This window comes from Rhinolophus hipposideros, assembly GCF_964194185.1.
Source record: "Rhinolophus hipposideros genome assembly, chromosome: 5".
NCBI classification, from domain to species: domain Eukaryota; kingdom Metazoa; phylum Chordata; class Mammalia; order Chiroptera; family Rhinolophidae; genus Rhinolophus; species Rhinolophus hipposideros.
The window spans coordinates 29563821-29580381 of record NC_138051.1 but is presented as its reverse complement, the minus strand read 5'-3'; the positions used below and the strand labels follow the sequence as shown (position 1 = coordinate 29580381).

The window sequence follows — 16561 nt, the reverse complement described above, 5'->3', positions numbered from 1 at the left end:
TGGTTATTGTTAGAGCCTGCCTCCAGGCTGCAGACTGCCAATTTCTCACTGTATCTTCATGTGACAGAGAGCAGGAGAAAAAAAAAACAAACAAGTTCTTTTGGGAGTTATAAAAGAGAACTAATCCCATTCATGTGGACTCCACTCTCATGACCCCATCTAATCTTAATTAACTCCCAAAATCCTCATGTCCTAATACCATCACAATTCAGGATGGTGTTTCAACATATGAATTAGGAGGGCAGGGCTCAAACATTCAATCTATAACAAGCAGCCAATGAGATCCTTTAAAATATAAGCCACATTTTGTAACTCCCCTACTCAAATACTTGCAATAGATTCCCATTTCTCTCATGATGGAAGACAAAGTGTTTACAATGGCCTGTAAGAGTCTACATGATGTCTGCCATTATATTTTAAAATACTCACAGAAAAAAAGCAACTTTTCAACTCTGTATTCTCTTGTAGTGAAAGTCTGCTACAGAAATTATACTAAACTAAAGATAATCTTAAATGAAGAAAACTGAGAGAATTTTCTGTAAGAAGAGCTGCTCTAAAATAAATTCTGAAGAAAGATCTTTAGCAGAAGGAAAATGATATCAGAGGAAAATTAGGAACTTAAGAATGAAGGAAGAGCAACAAAAAATGATAAATATATGGTAATATACAAGAAACTAGTTTTCTTTCCTTACTTAAATTATATATGATTGTGGAAATCAATCATTATAACATTGCCTGGTTGAATTTTCAAGTCTGAAGATGAAAGACACCTACAATTGTAACATAAAGTAGGCAGCCTAAAACAACATATACAATTGTAAGATTTCTAATTTTGCTTGAAACTCTGAAATAATAACTCTAGATACTCTGTGGATGTGTCGGTAATAGTCATTCTGTAATCATTAAAAGGCCACTGGAAACACAATACAAAAAGAAATAGTCAAGTAGCAAACAGAGAAATTATAATCGAATACCGAGGAACAAAAGCAGTGTGCACAAACAAAAAAAAAATAATAAAATGATAGCCCAAAATTTAATTATATCAATATTACATTAATTATAAATGGTCTCAACACATAAACTTAAAGTCAGAGATTATTTGTATGTTTTTTTATTTTGAAAAGACTTGTCTATGTGCTGCCTCCATGAAACCCTATTTAAATATAATGACATAAAAGTAAAAGTATGGAAAATGATATCAATGCAAACACTAATATTGAAGAGCTATATTAATGTCAGACTAGAAATAAAGATTGGTCTAGTGAATTAAATTTTGTTTTCTCTTCCCTCAAATCCCCCAAATTCCAAATCAGTTTGCCTTCTATGTCAGTAGCAGTACAGCTTACAAATTTTTCTGATATTCAAATGCAATTTCAAGGACAAATGTTAACGTATGTGAAGAAGCATTTTTCTTGAGCCTGGACGGTGTTAGCTGCTTAAGGTTACACATTGTGCCCAGATTCAAGTGACAGACACATCCTGTGTTCTTTAGTATGTGTGTGGGTTCTGTGTGTATGTGTGTGTGTTCTGTGTGTGTGTATTGCCAGTGGCCCTGTCCACATACTTGCTCATCTTTTCTGTTCCTTGCATTTAAATTGAAGGGTCACCTTTCAAAGATCACTCCTCTTGGCTTTGTTATTTTCCTCTCTTGTCACCTCCACAGAAGCCATGCAGTATCACATCCTTCATTGAACGGTGTCCTGTAACATAGGCCTGAAGCAATTGTTACTGTCGTTCATGTAGTATGTGTGGTATGCTTCTATTACATTTACAGAGATATTTGTCTCTCCTAGTATATCACAAACTTTCTGAAGGAAGACACAGTGTCTAATTTATGTTTGTATTTTCCCAGGTCTAGAATACTCTTAAATATAATGGCTAACTGCATTAATTCACACTGGAGGGCTCAGTTTTTATAAGTTCATAGGTAAGAATTAAATGGATTATTTTCCTACCATTACAGAAAATTTCATTATATAAAATAATTTACTTTCATAAAAAGGCACTGTGAGGTCGCATTGTCCTATCTATTGTAATCTCTGTCCTTGTGGACACTTTTGGAGCTTCAAGTCAGTCCACAGGTAGAGCCCTAGAAAGGCAGGCTGGGCTGATGCTGAGCCAAAGCAATTAGGCTTTTCTTAAACCAAAGACTACTGTTAGGGATCTAGGTGTAAATAGTCATTAAAAGATTTGCGAAATTCTATGAGTGTGTAAATGAGGACCAGTAAGAGTAAAGAGGTAAAAAAATTGTGTGTGAAGAAAAATGGAATCATTATCAGCACATAAGAAACATGCTTCTTGCTGAATATCCTTTTCAATTAATAGCGGTGCCTTATGCCTCGATTCAAGTACTAGCAGTTGATAGCTGTGATGCATGTATCTATATTTACATTGTTATCATTATCTTGATCTATGTCATTATCGTTATCTATGACAAAAGACTCCTGGATCAGAGTCATATGAAGCAAAAGGGAAGATGGAAAATTCCAAAGTATAAATTTCAGAATATGCTAAACATTTACTGCCTAAAATTTATAGATATCAGGGGAAATATGAACTTCCATTTCACACTTTCAAAATTATTTCCAAACCACTGAATGCCTCCTTTTCTTTAATATTCTTTCTGTCTCTTTCCTGTAACTAGAAAACCAAATAGAGGAAAGAGAGAGAAAGTAAGGGGGGAAAAGGAGAATATGGAAGTAGAAATGTAATGAGAAGGGACAGTGGGAGGAAAAGAGGAAGACAGAGGTATTAGAAAACAGGTTGACTGAACTGCAAGCCTGAACCACAGGACGATTTTACAGATAAAAATTAGAAAAACAAAACATATTATGCAGCAGCTAGGAAAACACATAAAAGCAATGTGTAAGTTGATCCTAATTTTCTTCTCACAATGTACAGTCTTATTAGGTTCATTTCATAAACAATATTTCCCACAAGTCTTGGTTATTCCAGGAAAGTCCCAATTCATGTATTTCATATATTCCAATAATAGGAATTCATTAAGTAGATAATACATAACATTTTTGTTCTTATTACTTTGTATGACTGGAATGACACTCATAGAATTAATTCATGGGTTGGTAAAGATCCTTTTGTTAGAACACTAACCAAGTTATTTGGATTAAAAACTGTGGATGTTCTTTCTATGATCCTCCCCAGACTGTAATTAGCATAGATCAGGGAGGAGGCTTCTCCCTTTCCTTCTCACACTGTAGCACATCAAGGATTATCAGAAAGTGTCCCTCAAGTAATAGAATAAGGATCTTTGTTTCCCCTCTCTCTCACTGCTCTCCAGCACATTCTTTTTCTGGGTGAGACTGGGGGGTGGAGCTTCCTGTCACAGCCAGGCAGGGTTTGTAGGGTGAGACTGATTGGTCGCAGGAGCAGGAACAGTTCCAGAGCCCAGTCCTGCCACTCACCACTGCAGGGTATAGTTAAATATACCTGAGGGTGAAACTGTCCCCAGCAGCAAAGCGACGCATCTTGAAGAGGCTGTTGGGCACTGTGCTGGCGCTTTTCTGCACCCAGATTTGCTGTAAGTTGGGGCTGTCCCAGATGGGCATCTGAAAGGAGTATTATTGAGGGAGGGAAGGAGAGAGGGAGGAAATGTCGCTGATGAATCTTGCAGACTTTCTACCCTTTTCCTAATTTATGAGGGCCTTTTCTGGGTTTTGTGGGTGTGAGAGTGACCATCGCCTGTGACTGTTTCTCCGTCTCTCATCAGGTGTGAGAGGGGTGCAGGTGGAGCAGAGTCCCACAGCCCTGAGTCTCCAGGAGGGAGCCAGTTCTACGCTGCGGTGCAAATTTTCCACCTCTCTGAGTATTGTGCAGTGGTTTCGCCAAAATCCTGGGGGCGGTCTCATCAACCTGTTTTACATTACTTCAGGGACAAAGGTGAATGGAAGATTAACCGCTATGACAGAAGCTAAAGAAAGCAGCAGCTCATTGCATATTTCCTCTTCCCAGACCACAGACTCAGCCATTTATTTCTGTGCTGTGGAGCCACAGTGTTCCCCAGGCACCTGCAGCCTGTACACAAACCCTCAGCTGGGCTCAGCTCCTCCTCCAAACACAATCACATCACAAAATCACCACACAGCCTTTACACAGCTTAATATTCCTAACCCCCATTGGTAGGGTTTTAACCACAGATACTTTTGGGCCTTACAGTTGGGAGACTTTGGTCTTTACCTTTCCTTCTCAGTCTACTCCTCTTCCTGCACTATAAACCTCTCACTTGGAACTAGCAGAGTAACTGATAAGAGGACAGAATTAATATAAATATTTAAGCCATAGTATGTTGGACTCCAAAAGAGTGAAAGGTGAAAGGAATAAAAAGAACAGAAAAATTACTCCAATAAAGATGTTATTACACAATCATCCAGCTTAGTGGGTGTCTCCAGGATTTTCAGGTCAGCCTCACCACAATATGTCCCAAGACAACTGCAGGTACGTATATCCCATAGTACTAGAGCAGCACAGCAAACAAAGAAAAATTGCTGAATGTTTATATATTGACAAATCTCTGGAAAAACTTTAAAATGTATATTCCATTCAACTAAGTCCCATTGTTGTTCTCAAAGTTTGTTTTATATCCTAGGATATGGTCTATCCTGGAGAATGTTCCCTCCATTCTTGAGAAGAATGTGTATCCTGTTGCTATAGGATGGATGTCTGTTAGGTCTACTTGGTTTATGGTGTTCAACTTTTCTGCTTCCTTGTTGATGTTCTGCCTACTTGTTCTCTTATTGAGAGTGAGATATTGAAGTCTCCAACTATTATTGTTGAAATATCTATTTCTCCCTTCAATTCTGTCCATTTTTGCTTCATGTATTTACCAAAATACACATAAAATTATTTTATATGATTGCTCTTTAATTCAGTTAAGAGACGAAAGGAGAATAAAGATACAATTACACTGTATTTTATAATTACCTAAATAATTACTGCTCTAGTTAGGTACCTAATGTTTATAACTGTTATATCTTTCTGACGGGTTGGACCTTTATCATCATAAAATCCTTCTTTATCTCTAGTAGCATTTTTTAGTTTAAAGTTTATCTTGTCTAATAATATGATAGCAGCTGCAGCTCTCTCATGTTTGCTGTTTGCATGATATCTTTTTCCATCCTTTTAGTTTTCACCAATTTTTATGTTTGAATTGAAAGTGTGTATCCTGTGGATAGTATATAATTACAGATCAGTTTTTAAAACAGTTTGATAATCACAGCTTTTCGATTGAATTGTTTAAACCATTTACATTTAATGTTATTATTGATATAGTTAGCTTTTTGTCTGTCATTTTAGTTTTGTTTTCATATGTCCCATGTCTTTTTTGTTCCTTTCCTTTAGCATCAAGTGAGTATTTTTTTAGTGTAATATTTTAATTCCTTTCATTATTTTTCACTGCATTTCCCCATTATTTTCTTGGTGGTTACTTTAGGGCTTATGACATGCATCTTAACTTGTTAGTAGGTACTTTAAAATTTTACTAACTTAATTGCTGTTACATATGGAAAAGTTACTCCTTATGGAGTTCTATTTCCTCTTCGTCCTTTTTGTGCTATAATCCTTATGCATATTACATTTATATATGTTATAAACCACCAACTTATTATTATAATTATTACTTTATATCTTTATAACTTCATGTCTTTTAAGAAGATGAGAGAAAAATATGAAAACAAGTATGTGTTTAGGGGATTTGTTGTATTAACCTTCTTGTTTACCATTTCTGGTTCTCTTCATTTATTCCTGTGGATTCCATCTGGTATCATTTCTTTGTTCCAATATAGTTTTGCAACTACCTTTGTACTTTTATTGTCAAATACATTACATTTCTATATGTAATAGGACCAACAATGCAATTACGTACAAATCATTTTATATAATTGCTCTTTAATTCAGTTAAGAGAAGAAAGGAGAGTAAATATGCAATTACACTGTATTTTATAATTGCCTAAAGTAAATAATTACCTCTAATGATATACTTTTGTGTGTGAGTGAGGATGCAGATTACTGTCTGGGGCCATTAGCTTTTAGCCAAAGAACTTCCTTTATTATTTCTCATAAAGCACATGTGAGAGCAATAAATGCTCTCAGTTTGTAATTATGTGGGAATGTCTTTCATAACATTAATTTTTCAAAGATTCTTTTATCAAATATAGGATTTCTAATTGATGGTATTTTTTCTTTTAGTTTTCCTTCAAATAGTCTGGGTCCATTGTTTTTTGTTGAGAACTCAGTTTTTAATTTTATTAGAATTACCTTGTATGTAAAGATTTGTTTTTCTCTTTTGCTTTCAAGATTTTCTGTTTATCTTTCAACATTTTTACTATGTGTCTGAGTGTAAATCTGTTTGAATTTATCCCACGTAGACTTATTGAGCTTCTGAAATGCGTAGATTGCTTTTTGTCAATTTGAGGTAGTTCTCAGTCATTATTTCTTCAAATATTTTTTTCTGTTACTTTCTCTCTCATCCCCTTCTGGTACTACCATTATGCATTTGTTGGTGTTTTTAATGATGTCCCATATGTCTCTATGTCTGTGTTCATTTTTTGTCATTCCTTTTTCTCTCTGTTTTACAAATTGCATAACCTATGTAAACCTACCTTCCAGTTCACTGAGACCTTATTCTGGGAGCTCAGATCTACAATTGAGCCCTTTTAGTGAATTTTTCATTTTGGTTATTATACTTTCCAACTCCAGAACTTCCATTTGTTCCTTTCAAAAACGATTTCTACCTCTTTATGGATATTCTCTATTTGATGAGATGCTGTCAACATACATTCTTCTTTAAGCATGATTTCCTTTAGTTTTTAGAAACATACTTAAACTAGATGCATTGAAAACTTTCTCTGCTAAGTCCAACCTCTGAACCCTTTCCATAGCAGTTTCTATTGTCCAAAATTTTCCTGTGTAATGATCACACTTTCTGTTTCTTTTCATGTCTCATAATTTTTGTTGAAAACGGAACATTTTAGACAATATATTGTATATAGTTTCGTATGGATGCTGTTATGGGTAGGATTGTGCCTCTCCCATCCCAATTTGTATGTTGAAGTCCTAACCCCTAGTATTTTAGAATGTGACCTTCTTTGGAAATAAGGTCATTACAAATGTAATTAGTTCTGATTATGTTATTGGGATGGGCCCTAATACAATATGACTGATATCCTTATAAAAAGAGGTAATTTAGACACAGAGACAGACAACTGGGAGAATATCACATGAAGATGAAGGCAGAGATGGGAGTGATGTTTCTAGAGCCAAGAAGCACAGAAGATTGCTACCAAACAATCAGAAGCTGAGGAATGGAACATATTCTTTCTCAGAACCCTCAGAAGGAATCATCTTTTCTGATGCATTGATCTTGGACTTCTGGCCCTCAGAACTGTGAGACAATAAGTTTTTGTTATTTAAGCTTTCTAATTTGTAGTACTTTGTTACAGCAACTATAGAAAATGAATAAAGGTGCTATAATAAATTCATGACAGCTGTATTTGTGGTGGTCAAATATGGAAACCACCCAAATGTTCTTCATTGGATGAATGGATAAATATAATAGGGTGCATTAATATAGTGGAATACTATGTAGTAATAGAAAGGAATGGACTAGTGATACATGCAACAACTTGGATGGATCTCAAGGGTATTTTGCTGACTGAAAAAAATCAATTTCAGAAGGCTACATAACGTATGATTACACTTATTAGATTATTATGATTCCATGCATAATGTATGATTCCATGTACACAACATTTTCAAAAGGACAAAATAATAGGGATGGAAAAACCATCAGTGGTTGCCGGAGTTTATCAGGGTTGTAAGAATGGGGAAAATGTGCAATGGGAGTTTTTTTAGGATAATGGAACAGTATGTTGATTGTAGTGAAACTATACATATGATGAAGTTTCTTAGAGTTATACATCAAAAACAGTGCATGTAAAAACTAGTGAATCAGAGTAATATCTGTAGTTTAATAGCATTGTATTAATCCTAGTTTTGATCATTCTACCATGATCACTGGATCACAGATGTTATCATTGGAGAAAGTTGGGTGAAATATATAAGAGAATTCTGCAATGTTATTGCAACTTCTATGTGAGTCTAAAATTATTTCAAAATAAAAAGTAAGCAGGTGAGGCAACCAGATTCCTAAACACTGCTAATTGGAGTATAAACTGGACTATGACTTTAGCAGTTTCTCATAAAATTAAACATGCATCTAATACAACCCAAGGATTCTACTTCTAAGCATTTACCCAAGGGAAATGAAAACATATGTCCACAAAAAATTTTTTAAAATTTTCATAGCAGCTTTATTCATAACAGGAACAAACTAGAGAAAATATCTACAAATGACAGCTCAAAAAGTGACACACACATGCACACACACTGTTGTGTTAGTTAGTTATAAAACGGACAGGACCACCGATACCCATAACAGCATGGATATACCTCAGTAACATAATGCCTAGCAAGATTCCAGATAGAAAACATACTGTTTCATTAGATTTATATGAACTTCTAAAATAAGCAAACTAATCTATCGTGAAATACTGCAGAACAATCTTTACCTCTGTGAGTTGCGAACTTTTTGGGTGGGCACAGGGATTTGGACGGAGTGAAAGAAATATTCTATAACTCAAAAGGGGTGTGGCTTAAAAGTCTGCAATTTTCAAACTCCTCTGACTCTATACTTATGACCCATTTATTATACTGTATAATTATACTTTAATAAAAAATAAAGTACAAATATTAAACAAGAACAAAAACAAGGCAATAAATGGGGAAATCCAATGCTACTTTTGATGAGCTGAAAAATAGACCAATATTTGACAAAATAATAGAAAATACTTAATATAGTAGACTGAACAATGACTCTCAAAGATGCCCATCACATAATCTCTGGAATATGTGAATATATTATCTTATATGGCAAAAGGAACTTTGCATATGTGATTATTTAAGGATCTTGACTTGGGAAGATTATTCTGGATTATTCAAGTGGGCCCAATGTAATCAGAAAGGTCCTTATAAGAGGGAGGCAGTAGAGTCAGAGGGGAGAAGGCAATGTGATGACAGAACCAGGGGGAGATAAGGCCACGTGACGCAAAAGTTAGGACAGACTCCAGAGGCTGGAAAAGGCAAGAAAACAGATTATTCTCTGCAACTTTCAGAGGAAACAGACCAGCAGGCACCTTGATTTTATCACTGTGAAACGGATTTTGGACTTCTGCCCTTCAAAATTGTAAAAGAATCAATGTGTATTGTTTCAAGCTACCAAGTTGGTGGTAATTTGTTAGAAAACTAATAAAAACCATCATAGGAAAGATGAAAAATCAGACATAACTGGAGTTACAGTAGCAATGTAAAATTTATTAAGAAAAAGTTACTAATCCTTGAACCAATAAATTATAAAACCATTAGGAAAAAGCACAATTGAATAGAAAAATATGTATTACCAAAAGTAACTCAAGAAGAAATAGAAAATCTAGATAGATAACCACTAAAGTAGTTTGATAATTAGAAATAAAAATTCATAAAGGATTTGTAATAGAAGGTGCATGTTTAACAAGCATATGTCTCCCACTACGAAATTAAAAAAAAGGTGCATAGTGGGATGCATTTGTGAGCAATATAACCAAGAAATGGGAGGAAACATTTGCCAATCGTATGTCTGTAAGGGGCAAATATTCAAAGTACATAAAGAACTCAGAACTCAGTAAAAAAAATCTGATTAAAAAATGAGCAAAGGATCTGAACAGACATTTTTCTAAAAAGAAGACATACAAATGGCCAAAGATACATGAGAAGGTTTCTTGAAACTATATCTGCACCTCCCCATGTTCATTGTAGTATTATTTATAATAGCCAAGACATGGGATCAATCTAAATGTCTATCAACAAATGAATGAATGAAGGTAATGTGAGATATATATATATATATGTATATATATATATATATATACATATATATATATATTATAATAATATATATATTATGGAATATTACTCAGCCATAAAAAGAAGGAAATGCTGACATTTTTGACATGGATAGACCTTGAGGGCATTATGCTAAGTGAAATAAGTCAGACAGAGAAAGACAAATACTGTATGATCTCACTTAAATGTGGAACATAAAGACAAAAAAAATAAACCTCACTTTATTTTGCCAGAAGTGGAGTTTGGGGATTGGGAGAAATGGGTGAAGGTGATATAAAAGTACACACTGACAGTTATAAGATAAGTAAGTTCTGGGGATGTAACGTATAACACAGTAACAATAGTTTAAAAATTATATACGTATGTGAATTGCCCTGGTTCTCAGATTTAGTTTTGCTTTTTTTTCCTAGTAGATTGAAAAGTTGGATAAGAAATTTGGAATAGCAGGTATATCTGATTGGAGTAGCTTTCTTTGTGCTGAAATATTCAAGATTAAAACAGAATATAATGCTAGGTTGCAATGCATGGTGGTCAGCATCAGAGGATAGCCATGTTCAAGGATGTAGAAGGGAGAAAGAATAGGAAAGATCTGGGAACCTCAGTTGTGATTCTGTGGTTTTATATGGTACATGAGTTTGGGGATTTCTATAAAGGAACCAAGGAACGTCTGAGGACAGTTTGCCATAGAATAACTCAATATTTTTTCATTTAGCTTTCTTTAGGAGGTGGTCAAACAAAACTAAATTATTTCAGTTTGATAATTTGACATAAACTCCTTCACTAGATGAATTTTCAGGATAAAATGGAAAAGAATCTTTATTCTTCCAAAGTCAAAAGAGAATATTTTTATTTGGGAGAACATTTATACTATTAGTAGTTTTGATTTTCATTGATAAAATGGCACTTGGGGACAGATTTTGTCTTCATGATAACTATAATGAGAATTGTAGTATGTCACCAAGCAATATACATACACTCATGGCAACAACATGGCCAAATATTTGCATTTAAAGGACCCATGGATTCTCCCTTCCTAGATCTTCTAATAAATTAAGCATAGAGTTAGATTATAAATAAAAATGATTTCACCGCTATTACCATTTGGTATTTGAACACACACTAGAGAGAGTATAAAAGTCAGAAGTTTATTTCGATATTTATCTGAGTGATGTTTGTTGTGAAGTTACCAATTTTCATGGTTTGATGGGTAAGTAGGAAGAAAAGGTAAGTAGGAAGAAAAGGATCATTGAGCCAAGGATCATTGAGCACATTTCACCTTAGAATCAGGTTGGAGGCAATAGAACAATCAAAACATGAATGAATATTTGCAATCAACAGCCAGGCTTAGCAATACATTTGTTTCAGATAAGCTCCTCAGATCTTATCACAGAGGAATTTGCTAAACTTGGAAGTTTTAAGTAGGAAATCTCCTTCCAATACTTCCTTCAATAGTAAGCTTTATGCTTATCCTTTACCAGAGAGAACCACTTATCATTAAATCAAAAAGAAAGGCAAAATAACATTTAAGATAGGCCAAATCTCCCAACCTGGGGGTCACAACATATTCACACTTGACCCAGCCACAATCCACATTTCAGAGGCAGCCACTCTGTGCAGCTGAGGCAGTACTCCCAGGAACACAGAGCAGCACCATTTCAACAAGAGGGAAATCCTGGGTCATGCTGCTCCCCTGGCTGCTGTGGGCATTCATGGTCTCTTTTGCTTGGTTACAAATAATTGCAAAGCAGGGCATCATCGGCTACCTGTCAGCACTGAGAGGTGAAACAACACAGAAGAGTAGGTGTCTCCACTCATTATAAACTCGATTCCCTGTACCACTCATTGAAGATTGACAGCTATATTCCACATTATCATGTCACAGCACACAAAACTTCAGCTACTAACTTTTGTGGTGTTGACATGCACTAAGAGCTTGCAGTCTGTGGCTAATACATTCCGTAGGGGCCCATCATAGTGCTGTGTCACAGACAGAGCTGGCATGCTCATCTTCAGTCTACTTTACAAATAAGAATAATAATAAAAAACACCCCAGGCGCAGATAACAAGTGAGCCTGAACACTTTGGACCAATGGGACAGAAAATGTGATCTCATGACCATTCTAGACACATGATCGAATGAGTGCAATTCTGCTCTGGAGACGACAAGACTGAAGATCCCGATCCTCTTCAGAGTCTAATAGATAAAAACCAACGTCACATTTTAAAAGAATAGGTTTAATTTCTGCTATAATTTCATAAAAACACAAACAACTAAGGATATTTTCAAAGTCAGAAGGACTGATTTTTCTTATCATCTGATTTTGAAGTAGCTTCATTTATGGTAAAACTTAAGCAGAGTCCTAGAACCCAGTAAGGAAGAAGAAAGAGGTGCAGTAATTATTTTGGATAGGATAGCGTTTCATGAAGAGTTTGAAAGCTCTGTGAGCTTTTAAAAATTTTTCATTGGATTCTGGAAGGAGAAAAGTTAAGTATAGTCTAAATGAACGATCAGTAAGTACATTATAAGAAAGGTTCACAGCCCATAATAAATTCTACTTTAACTGGGCCCCCGAAGTTGTTCCTCTAAAAAATATCAATGTATGTCAGCTGGTTCAATCTTCAGTTCTGCTCAGCTCTGGCGTTTCGTACTAATTGCTTTTTCCATGCCCCTTTTCATTGACAAACGTAATTACTAGAGAAAGACAAGTAGACAAAGCAAAGGTTTGGGGTGAGCCAGACTCTTTACTCATCTGTGCATAGGTCATGTGGTCGATGAACATAAGAAACCCTACTTCCTGTTTGAAGGAGTAGCATCAGAACCCAGGAACTACGTATATATGTGCTGCCAGGCACTCAGAGACACAGAACTCTCAGCTTGGGGCACAACTAGACACATTTGTGCAGGACTATATGTGCCACATGCTGCTTTCCAGCCTGCTCTGGGTATCCGTGGCCTTCATCTTCTCTGGTAGGGATGGTTCCAACTGTGGGTAAGAATGTTAAGGATGAAAGGATGGCACACAGGCACATGGTACTTCACATGGACTCAAGGAGGAAAGGAGTGGAGAAAAGCAAGCAGATTATAATTTCCGTTTGGTTCGTCTTTGGGTCCTACTTTAGTGTAATTCTTACAATATTTTATTTCCTACATCAGCTCTGTTTCCTGATTTTCCCACAGGATCCAGTGTGGCCCAGAAAGTCATTCAAGACCCGACAGCCATATCCATGCAAGAGGGGGCGGCAGTCACCCTAAACTGTCGGTGTGAATCAAGTGAGACCGACTACTTTGCTGTTTTTTGGTACAAGCAGCTTGCAAGTGGAGAGATCAGTTACCTTCTTTATCAGGATTCTTCCGGGCAGTATGAAAATAAAGGCCGCTATTCTACAAATGTAGAGAGAGCAGCTAAATCTATCAGCTTCACCATTGCACCCTTACAGCTGGAAGATTCAGCAAAGTACTTCTGTGCTCTCCTTGAACTCACAGTGTTTGAAATGACGGTAAAAGCTGAACAAAAACCCCAGAGCTCAATAAGAGGGTCCGCCTGCTGCAGAAGCCAAGCTGAAATGCATACCTCATATCCCAGAGAAGAAATGGCTATGATTGTTGTTACTTAATCTGTGGTCGGGATCAGAAGATTTAATTCTAAGTAAAACCTCCTCCTATGTCATTTGGAAACAGGTGTCCAGAGTAACTTTCCTCTAATATGTTCTCAGACTGAAAGACGCTCACATCACCGATGCGGGTCTTGTTATCTGCAACTGTCATGAAAATCATTTCCTTAGGACTTTTTTTCTTAGGCGTTGTGTCAGAGTACTGTCAGAAAAGCAGAACCACCATGAGTGATGTAGAATAAGAGATTAATCATAAGGATTAGAGTCATGAGATTGTTGGAGCTGGTGGAGGAGTCTCTACAAAGCTATTGTGTCTTTGCATACGTATTGAGCTGGATTTACTATAAGTCAGCTAGAGTGACAGTTAAGAAGGAAAGTTGAATGTGGACAAAAGCATGGACAAACTGTGCTTTGTAAGGAATTACTAGAATCCACGAATACAACTGGAACCCAAAAAGCCAAACTAAAACTCGTCTGTCTCTCGTCTGTTTTAATCTTGTAAGTGGTGGGCGACCTTCAGGAGAACTGGGTGTCATTTGCCATCGTGCTAAGTTCACATTTGGCCCAAGACAAAGAGACGCTGAAGGAAGAGATTGGGCTGGGGGTGGAGGAGTTGTGAGTCAACAGTCAGATGAGCCAGCAGATCAGCAGCCACATGTGAGAGTAGCCACAGTGCCTGGAGCCGTGCGCCAACCTGCAGAACTTAAAAACATGGCTGCTGCATCACTACTACCTTCAAAATCTTGCACAAGTCTCTTTCATGCCAACCCTAACCCAGAACAATACAGGAAAACAAATTCTGGGAAATATGTTTCCAGGTGGTTAAGTTAGTGCAGTACAAAGTTACCACAATATGCTACCAAAACCCAGCTAACCCTCTCCCACGAAGAGGACACAAAGTTCATTTATCCACTTTGGGTGATGCTATTTCCGCTTCTAGCTGAGTCACACTCTCCTATTGATATTCTGTAGCTTAACTACTGTGACGTAATGAGATACTGTATAAGATTAACTTTATTAGTACATCTTATGCTACTACATGCAGGCAAACAGGAGAAATTAAACATGGTTAATAACCACATAAATGTATTCATAACAAAACGAAATTTTTTTCATAACTATTATAGTTTTTGTTTCTGTAAATGCTTACCTGATTGTAGCTGGTATTTATAACTATCTCTTTCATTTCTCATTCCATGATCTGTTTGCTCATAGGAAGTGCCTCCACTCACTGCTGTATGCTACTTTCTATAAAACAAGCTCCTTATTCAGGGTCAATGCTACGTGGAACACCATAGAGTTGAATGAAGAATTCTGCAAGTCCACCACTGTGGGTGTGGCAGAAGCACTGCAGGCATCAAAGGCAAATCCATATTCAGAGTATCTTTATAATTGGAAAGACAAATCTTGGGTAAAAAAAATTGATACACGTGTTGAGCAGAACATCATTAAGAATGAAGCCATGCTTCTCATCAGAGACAATAGATATTATTCCCTAAACACCCCAAGCATGTTGCCAGGTCAATACCTTTGCCCCTTGCTTCTGCCCTCTCTGCCTGTAATGTAATCCCCCAGATATCTGCATGCTGTACCTTTGAACTTCCTTTATGTCTTTACTCAAATGTTATCACTTTGTGAAGACTTTATCTAAATCTCTATTTTCCTTCTTTGAGAATCAGATTCTAGCATATTCCAAGTGTCAAGAAAACATTTCTTTCCTGAAGCACTGCCACCTGGTGTCCTGCGAAAATATTTTGTGACACTTACACTGTCTTCTCTGCTGCCCTCAAGTACAATGGGTTAATTGCCGGGAAGCCTGGTGGCCTGGGAGTTACCCTCACTGAATCAGTCAGTAAACTGCCCACTGCAGTAATCACGCGGGAGAGGATGCAGGAGGACTGGTTGGGTTTTGATCTTTTGCCCGCCCAGATATGAAAGTGATTGACTTCAAAATGGCAAATATTATACACATGGGCTGATTTGGGTTGTAGAGTGATAGGATGTCTTGGAAATAAAGCTTGGCATTTTGCACAAGGTGGGAGAGTTTTTGCTGTTTAGTGAAATTGTGTGTACTGTTCTCCTTTAATGTAGTATAGAAATATCCTAAGAAGTGGGAAAAGAGTCAATAATGGAAAAACCTAAACCATTGTAGGAACACTGCTTGTTAGATATACCGTCCATGTTAGAATATACCTCCCAATCTCCCAATATAACATTTAAAAGCATGGATTTCCTATTAATAGTAAGAAACATGATAGACCATGGATACTTAAATGAAATATTCTACGTAAATTACAAAATATACCTCAGGAAACTATTGAGCTTTATCTTGTGGATAGTCTGCACTGCCATTTCAGATTATGTACCCCAGCCCCTTAGTATTTTACACATTGCATGTAACCGGTTGAGTGCCTAAGATAGGGAAGTTATTGTACCGGGTGATTTGCATGTATCTTCTCATTTAATTTTTATTGGAATCCTTCAAGGTGGATTTCATCCTCCTTTGTGGAGGCAGTGTAGCAAAGTGCTTGAGACCACACCTGTGGGCTGGACTTCCTGATCTTCCACTGATTAGTTGTGCAAATTTCTTAATAATTTTTATGCTTAAATTTCCTCATCCCTCCAAAGTAGGTGTTGATATCATCAACCCACCCAGGGTTATTATGAGAACTAAATGAGATGATAAACGCCAATGCTTAGCCCAGTGCTGAACAGAAAGACACTGGTTCCTTATAGAAAACGATATTGAATATAAGAGCTCATTACCTTGCCTGGTGTCACAGAGTAAGAGTCACAATGGAGCCTCCCCTCCATACCCTGCTTAGGGCAGAGACTTTTCTCACCCCAAGAGTAACTCTTTATCTTGCATTGTCTATATCATGCTTCTCACTATTTAAAAATATCTTATTTTTTTAAAAATCCATTTATTTTTTTCTCCTCCCAATGCACTGGAGGACTCTTCTATCCTCACGACTGCATCTTCTCTGCCTGAACAATG

At 36.5% G+C, this 16561-nt stretch overlaps 1 long non-coding RNA gene across 3 annotated transcripts; it reads left to right on the top strand.

Annotated features, from left to right (window-relative positions):
• Positions 1 to 3352: 3352 nt before the first annotated feature.
• On the top strand, positions 3353 to 15599 carry LOC308497366. Of its 3 annotated transcripts, none has more exons than XR_013993314.1 (5): positions 3353 to 3538; positions 3728 to 3897; positions 4604 to 4651; positions 7202 to 7398; positions 13130 to 15599. It is a non-coding gene; the product is annotated as an uncharacterized lncRNA (long non-coding RNA). The 3 variants fall into 3 exon arrangements; XR_013993316.1 differs by having other exon boundaries at positions 3728 to 4452; XR_013993315.1 differs by lacking the exon at positions 4604 to 4651 and having other exon boundaries at positions 3728 to 4452.
• The last annotated feature ends 962 nt before the right edge of the window (positions 15600 to 16561 follow it).